General features: G+C 38.2%; 1 long non-coding RNA gene across 3 annotated transcripts; it reads left to right on the plus strand.

The window, feature by feature from the left end:
• The first annotated feature begins 1255 nt into the window (after positions 1 to 1255).
• On the plus strand, positions 1256 to 6995 carry LOC131908101 (uncharacterized). Of its 3 annotated transcripts, none has more exons than XR_009378546.1 (5): positions 1256 to 1386; positions 4342 to 4506; positions 4985 to 5141; positions 5658 to 5922; positions 6577 to 6995. It is a non-coding gene; the product is annotated as an uncharacterized LOC131908101 (long non-coding RNA). The 3 variants fall into 3 exon arrangements; XR_009378544.1 differs by having other exon boundaries at positions 5001 to 5141; XR_009378545.1 differs by lacking the exon at positions 5658 to 5922 and having other exon boundaries at positions 5001 to 5141.
• The last annotated feature ends 1195 nt before the right edge of the window (positions 6996 to 8190 follow it).

An 8190-nucleotide genomic window follows, 5' to 3' on the forward strand; every position in this document is an offset into this window, starting at 1 on the left:
ATATGATGACTGCATACTCTCTTGATATGAGACATAAAAAATATCTTTTCCCTTTTATTAAAAATACATTCTTTTTTCAAATAATATATCTTGATTATGGTTTCTCCTCCCTCTACTCCTCCCTGCTCCTCCCCACCCTCTCTCCCATTTTGATCCACTCCCTTTCTGTCTTTCATTACAAAAGACCAGGTTTCTAAGAGATAATGATAAAACCCAACAAAATAAAATATAAGCAGATAAAACAAAAACGAACATGTTAGATTTAGACTAGACAATCAAACAGAAGGAAAACAAGCCCAAGAGAAGGCAAATGAATCAGAGAATCATTCATTCTCACACTTGGGAATCACATAAAAATACTAAACTGGAAGCCATGCACAAAGGAACGGTGCAGACCTGTGCAGGCCCTGTGCATGCTGCCTCAGTGTCTGTGAGTTCATATGAACTTTGATCATGTTGATTTAGAGGGCCTTGGCTTCCTGGTGTCCTCCATCCCGTCTGGCTCCTATACTCTGTCTGCCTCCTCTTCTGCAGGGTTTCCTCAGCCCTAGGGGAAGTATTTGATGGAGACAACCTGTTTAGGGCTGAGTGTTCCAAAGTCTCTCTCTCTCTCTCTCTCTGTCTCTCTCTCTCTCTCTCTCTCTCTCTCTCTCTCTCTCTCTCTCTCTCTCTCCCTAATGCCTGGCTGTGAGACTGTGCTTGTTCCTAATGCTGTCAAAGGATCTTCTCTGATGATGGCTTAACCAGGCACGGATCTATGAGTATATCAGAATGTCAATAAGAGTCATTTTAACTTAATGTTTTGTTTTTTGTTTGTTTTTAGACTAGTTTGTTTAGTCTATATAGATAGTTCTCTGGGCTATCTAGTTTCTGGTTCTTGGTCAACCAACCATATTTGGGTATGGGTTTTACCTCAAGAGGCAGGCCTTAAGTCAAATCAGATATTGGTTGGTTATTCCCACAAGCTTCTTGCCACCATTGCCCCAGTACACCTTGTAGGCAAGACATTACCATAGATTTAAGGATTGTGGCTGACTTGGTCTATAGGTTTCTCTTTTGTTAATGTATAGAGTACCCTACTTTACCAAATACACTAAAACATAGGAGTAAAGGCTCTCTGTAGGCACCAGCTCACTTCTCCATGTTCAATGAGTTGTGTAACTGTTGTCTTCAGCAGTGGGGCCTTTTGGTCAGTTTGTAGAGAGAAACCTATTGTCATGGAACAGCCAGGATTCTTTGGAGGAATTTCCATTGGCCCCCTTTAGCCAGCAACTCAGTTGGTGTAACCCAATCCCAGTACTAGAAGCTTCATTTGCTTTATTTGGTGACAAGAGGTGACCAGTTGGGACTCGGTCACTACATTATTTGGAGCTTGTCTTCATACAGGTATATATTTTTGGAAGCCTCTACTGTATTAAGTTTCCATAGCACCACTCAAATGGCCTTTTATTTAGCTGTCCCTCCCTATGTCCCCTCCCTCACCACTCTCTTTCTGATCTAAATGTATTGTATGAAATTCTGAAAGAATTAATACAAATATAAGAAAATGAAAGTTTAAGTGATTACCAGATCACCTGATCCTCTTGTTTCAGCACACCCTATCCATCCATAATTATCTATTCTATTTCCCTTTCCTAGCAAGATCAATCTGTATTTGGCAGTCACATGCTTTATATCTATTCTCTGTTGTTCTATGGGTTGTAGCTAGATGGTTCAGCTATTACATTCTAGGCTCAAAACCGTAATGTCAAATTTTGAAAAAGAAAAAGAAAATGGAATTTTATTATTGTAATCATTCTTTCTAAATTCCAGTTCCAGACTCATTATAAGCAATTATCAGAAAAATTCCAATACATGAATAACCTTTATCATGCCTGGTCAGTTTGTTGTATTTGTGTCATTTCTTCAGGCAGACTGATCAGCGAAATGACCATGGTGCTTGGCAAATGTGTAGACCCAACCTGAGTAGAAAATGTCAGGCAAAAGGCTGGGGATCATTTCCCTGAGTTTGAAGTTTTGAACCCCTGAACCCATATTAAAAGAGAAGAGGCTAAGTGCTTGATGTGTATGCTTGTAATCCAGGGGCTAGAAAGGCAGAGACAGAGGATCTCAGGGGCTTGCTGGCAAACTTAGTCTGGCCAATCAGCAAGCACTCGAGATTCAGTGAGAGATCATGTTTTCAAAACCCAATTGAGAGGCCAGAGAGAGGGTTTAGTCAATTAAGTGCTTGTTAACTTGGTACAGATCTGAGTTGTATCATTACAACCCACATTAAAAAAAAATAGGAACATGGTGTTGGGGAGCTGAAGACAAGATAGATGATCTTGTGGCTTCTTGGCCAGCCAGCAAGTCAAGTCAAGAAACTGATGATTATTCAGGGACTCTGCCTTAATTAATGTGCATAGTTCTAAGAGATAGCTCAGCAGGTAAAGAAAGGCAATTACTGCCAGGCTGAGTGAGATCACTGGAACAAACACAGTAGAGGAGAACCAACTCCCATAAAATTTCTACTGACCTCCACACATGCACCCGGTCCTGTGTGCATGTGTGCATCAGTGCCATCCTTGTATACACTAAATAAATAAATGTAGTAAAATGTTTCAAAAATAATATGGTAGAGAGTGATTAGAGATGATACCCAATGTCATCTTCTGGTGTCTACATGCTTGTACATGGACATACACATGTGCGTACACACACACACACACACACACACACACACACACACACTGACAGCCAAGCTAGGCTCTCCAAAGCCTCTGAATCCATGAAAGATAAGCAAGGACCTTAGAATATAGAAGAGATGGCTCAGTGGTTTAGAGCATTTGTTGTTCTTGCAAAAGACAGGTGTTCAATTATCAGCAGCCACATGATGGCTCACAGTCATCCAAACTTCAGTTCTAAGGGATCCAACACTTTCTTTTGGCCTCTGCAGGCACCAAGCACACATGTGGCACACAGGTAAAACACCCATAAATGTAAAATAAAACAACACTAAATAAAATAAGAAAGTATAGGAGAAGTGGGAAAAAACTACACATTATCCACATTATTTTCTTGAAATAAAACCAGAAAAATAACTGTAAATGCATGGTTTTATTATTCTAATAAAACATACAGATTAAAAGATCAGGGAGCCAGGCGGTGGTGGCGCATGCCTTTAGTCCCAGCACTTGGGAGGCAGAGGCAGGCAGATCTCTGTGAGTTCGAGGCCAGCCTGGTCTCCAAAGCGAGTTCCAGGAAAAAGCGCAAAACTACACAGAGAAACCCTGTCTCGGAAAACCAAAAAAATAAAAATAAAAATAAAAAAAATAAAAGATCAAGGAATTGGTTCGAAATTTGCCAGTTTCAGCATGGAAACCCACAGGAACATATTGGTATGTTTAAATTCCTAAATAAAATTATTTCCAATCTACTATGTATACAGAGCCAAGTTACTAGTCAATACAAGAGGACACAGATCCTTTTCAGACATAGAAGTTGTCAAAAATCCCGTTTGTACACATTTAAAATACTCACGTCCATTCTTGCTTCAGAAGTTACTGGAAAACAGGTTATGTCCAGGAAGAAGCAAACATACAAGTTCCTGAGCTGAGAGTGACACTTAAGATAAGCAGGCTGTCCTGAAGAGTAAGCATGAGGCACCATAAAGCAAGTCCCCATGATCCAATAGGCATGTCACACACAGGAAATGCAAGGACTACTTTTTAATGATCAGAATGGATGTGCCAGACACATATCTGTTCTGAGGACATACAGCTCAGGCAACAGAAACAGTATACACCTTGGGACAATTCAAAGCAAGAGAAAATTAAAAGTTAAATTTAAAAAATTTAGAAGCCCTTCTAACATTAGCTAATATATATATACTTGTAACTGAAGTTTTCCTGTGTCCCGCCCAGTCTGCAGACACTCAGACCCAAGTAAACACACAGAGGCTTATATTAATTAAAACTGCTTGGTCATTAGCTCAGGCTAACTACTGACTAGCTTTTACACTTAAACTCAGTCCATTTCTGTTAGTCTATATGTCGCCATGTGTTTCATGGCTTTACCTGTGTGCCATTACATGCTGCTCCTTGGATGGCAGGCTGGCGTCTCCTGACTCAGCCTTCCTCCTCCAGAATGCTCTTTGTCTGCTTATCCTGCCTATACTTCCTGCCTGCCTACTGGCCAATCAGCGTTTTATTAAACCAGTGTACAAAAGCATTATCCCACAGCATATATTAGCAAATATTAGTTTTATACTACTATAATATATAATATAAAATATAATATTATAATATTATCTTCATATAAAACAAGTATGTTTATACAATGTGTGCTCTCCTTTTGATTTAGAAGAATCATAATAGTGAATCCAGCCACTGTGGATTGAACCAGTGAACCAGTCATCTCTTGCCACATTGACAGTGTGTTAACAAGAAAAGAGAAGAAGAGTGATGACAATCAGTTTTCAGTTTAGAAATGATGGAGATACTATTGGAAACTTATGGGTCATCAGAGGTCAGCATCAATACTTCACCTCCAAATATGATCAAATAGAGCTCAATTAATTTCAAGCTAAATGACAGCCAAAAGAATGGAAAGATTTTGTAGCTTGAAAGAGTATTCAGGCAGAATGAATGGTTTAATGAAAGCGTAAGCTCTTAAACTATGTTTTGCCTTAATAAAACAAATTAACAATAATCTATGTACAATTTTAAGGAAAGTGATCAGCAAATATGGAGCTATACTAATATTCTACTTCTTATAAGGATCTTTGGCTTTGTCTAAGTCACTTTAAGACCAACAATGTGGAGTTACATATTTTACAGAAAATTCACTCAAGGAAAGACTCTGAAGAGATGACACTCCCTAACTTTTCACCTGAGCAGGATGAGGGGAAGGTCTAGCAAGGCTGCCAGAGCTCTATCTGTCTTCTGCCTTGTTATGTAACATTGTGTTTATGAGTAGCTGAGAAACTCTCGCTCTCCTTCCACAGTCCACCACTTTTTCAGGAAACTCTCTAGACAGAGGATCTCTGTTGGCCACTCTCACAGACATGGCTGTTTTCCTTTCAAAAACAATGAGAAGGTCTTTTGAGACCCATCCATCAGAACTGCAGCTGGAGTATGGAACCAATCTTCAAAGAATCCATGGTGAGTCCAGAATGGAATGTTCCGGGACTTGTGGGTGCTGGGGGTGGGGTGCGGGAGAGAGTAGAATGTTCCTTTTACACAGCAAATCTCAGCTGGAGTACAAAGTTAATGGCTATGGTGACCGAGGGATCTGGAAAGCACAATGTAAGCAGAGACACAGGATTCTGGTTTTTTTTTCAGATTTTAACAATTTTTATTTTTTTCAATATTGTCTATATATTGTTTAGCTAGCTACTAACGAAACAGCATTGCAAGCAGAGCTTGAGCAAATGGTCTCTTGGACACCTTTCACACTTCTCCGCCCTTGTGGTCTTGTTTTGCCCCTGAGGACATTCTTCCTAGGCTGTATGTAGTTCCCACAGTTTTCCGAAGTAACATCTCAGTGACGTAGCTATAATTCAGTCAGAGTTTGTGCCTGAGAAAGAAACAGCAGACCAGCTAGACCCCAATAATTAATTGTCAAAATTCATCATTTTGACATGTTTACAACAGAACATAAATATTTTTTTTCTTCAGCATATTACATAAATCTGGAAGAATTAACCATCACTTGTGAGACGTCTTCTCCAATAACATTTGACTATCATGGCTTCTGAGTTAGTCTCCCTGCAGCTGTTACCAGGCATATTTAAGAGCTGGAGGACCCCAGTTACTGAAACCAGTTACAGGCATTCACATAGCCTATTCCAATTGCTGTCAATGGTGTCATTATTTAATCGACTGAGATATTCTTCCCAGAAGATAATTCCCAAGGAATCAGAGAACATGCCTCTTTCTTGTCGTAAGTACTGTCTTCTTAGAAATCTAGAAGTCTTTTGTCTGCTTTGGCTGAAGAACAATAGGAGCAAATAGCAAAACTAATGGTTGTCAGAGACCCAAGAATTATTGCATTTATTTTGCTACCTGGAAAGCATGATAGTGCACCTACATCCAAAGTTATAGAAGATTAAATGACTTCACTAACACAAGGCTTCTGAATGATAATTACTTAATAAATGCTACAGCTTTGGGGTTTATTACAGAACAATTAGAGCAAAAGTATGATCAGAGATTGAGGTCCATATGCCTATTTAGAGTCAAATCAAGATGAGCAGGCTACAGAAAATAATAGTACCACATCATAAATAATCACGCTTCCCAGGAACTTATACAAAGTACAATGAGGACTCTGGATATGCTGGAGAAAGGGGCCAAATAAATTATGTATCATGAGTAGCAAATATAAAGAAAGTTCCCAGATGCACTAAATATTTAAAAATCTTTTGAGTAATTCTACATCGCAGCCTTTCTGAATAATTCTAGTCTTGACACAAATAAGCATGTGCAAGAATAGTTTAAAAGTACTGAACACTATCAGCTCTTAGAGTCCCAACTAATAAGTGTTGATAAGTTAGTTTAAAAATCTAGGTTTTAACAGAAACATTTTTCTTCACAGAGACCATCTTAACAGTGGTGTGTGGAAAACACCAGTGTGAAATGGAGAAGAAATACAAGGCCCTGAGAACAATGTTGCAGGCTTCCTTGGACTGATCACTCAGGTTTTTCTCCCAACCTGATACCTCTCTTCCCTTTTAGGAACAGGGCTGAAGATGTTATAGTCCTCCACAGAGCTTCTTCTTTCTTTGTGATTCCTTTCTTTATGCATTTTCTGTGACAGTTTCTTGAATCATTTTTCCCTTCTTATTCTTGATTTCAAAATTCTTCCATTCAATTACAAATATGCTATGCACTGTCTCTACATAAAAAGGACACAGGTGCACAAAACCAGCAAACTTTATATTTTGTTACGCAAGGTTTGTGAACCAGACCATCAATTATTCAGGAGATGATGCAATAAAATCAACCTTTGATCGATGGGCCCCAGCCTTTCTTTTCTTTTCTCTTAAATAGCTTCTGTGTGACATTTTTTCATCTCATTTGCTCTTTCATAGTCCTGCAAAATTTGACTTTAGATTTTTTCTCTTACCCTGAAATGATCCTGTCAGGGCCAACTCTAAGAACATCTTGCAGGAATAAAATGCCCCGCAGAGGTACATGATAGCAGTTAACACCATCATATGGTGTCCTCATGGTTTATCTTTAATTTTATTTTTATCTTAGAAATAATTTTCACAGTTTAAACAACAAGAAATTGAAATCAGAAATGGTTCTATGCTAATTTTAAGATGACACACAATGTCTTAAAATTCAGTATTCCATTTACTTGAAATATTGGTCCCTCTCATTGTTTATGACATCACCTTATAATACTGGGAACTTGGAGACTTTGTATAACATGCAGAAGAAATCCTCTAAGTGTCAGAACACAGTGCTGTTGAATCACTCCTTCCTTGAAAACTTCTCTTTTTGATTGCTGACATCATTTTTTCCCCCTGGCACATCTTCTCAGAAGATATGGTGTTCTATTTCCTTTGGCTGTGGTATCCAAAAGAATATTCTGCAATGATAAAAACGTCTGACTAACAAGGTAATTAACAACTATGTGTAGCTATGGATCATTTACATTATAGAGAGCAAACTCTAATTTCATGCACTTTAAATGCCTCCGATTTATGAATATTATTTATTAATGAATTTCCTCAACATGTTCTCCAAGGATCTGCATACAATGGCATTTGCTAAATGTGAGAGATTGAAATTTTTAGATTAAGAATTCAGAGGTTATATTTTCAACAAGAAAATACTCTACTGCCCCCTGGTGCTTGAATATAGCCTTGCATGACAACCAGACAACCTACTCCTGTATGATTTGGGCATAGAATTCAGATCTATTTGAATTATAGCTGTAAATTTTAGCAGGTTAATAATCATACCCAGAATTATTTTTTACTTATTAATTTTATGTATTTGAAATTATTCCAATCTAAAACTAATACTCTAGAGCTAACTATTCAGAATGGTGATAGAAAATTTGTCTAGTATGCACAAGGTACTGAGTTCAATTCCCAACATTGAAAAAAATAACATTTCACATTAAAGCATGATATAGTGGCACATGCCTTTAATCCTAGCACTAAAGATGTTAGTGCAGGAGAATATTGATTTCAAG

The sequence above is a fragment of the Peromyscus eremicus genome, chromosome 4, assembly GCF_949786415.1.
Source record: "Peromyscus eremicus chromosome 4, PerEre_H2_v1, whole genome shotgun sequence".
Taxonomy (NCBI): Eukaryota; Metazoa; Chordata; class Mammalia; order Rodentia; family Cricetidae; genus Peromyscus; species Peromyscus eremicus.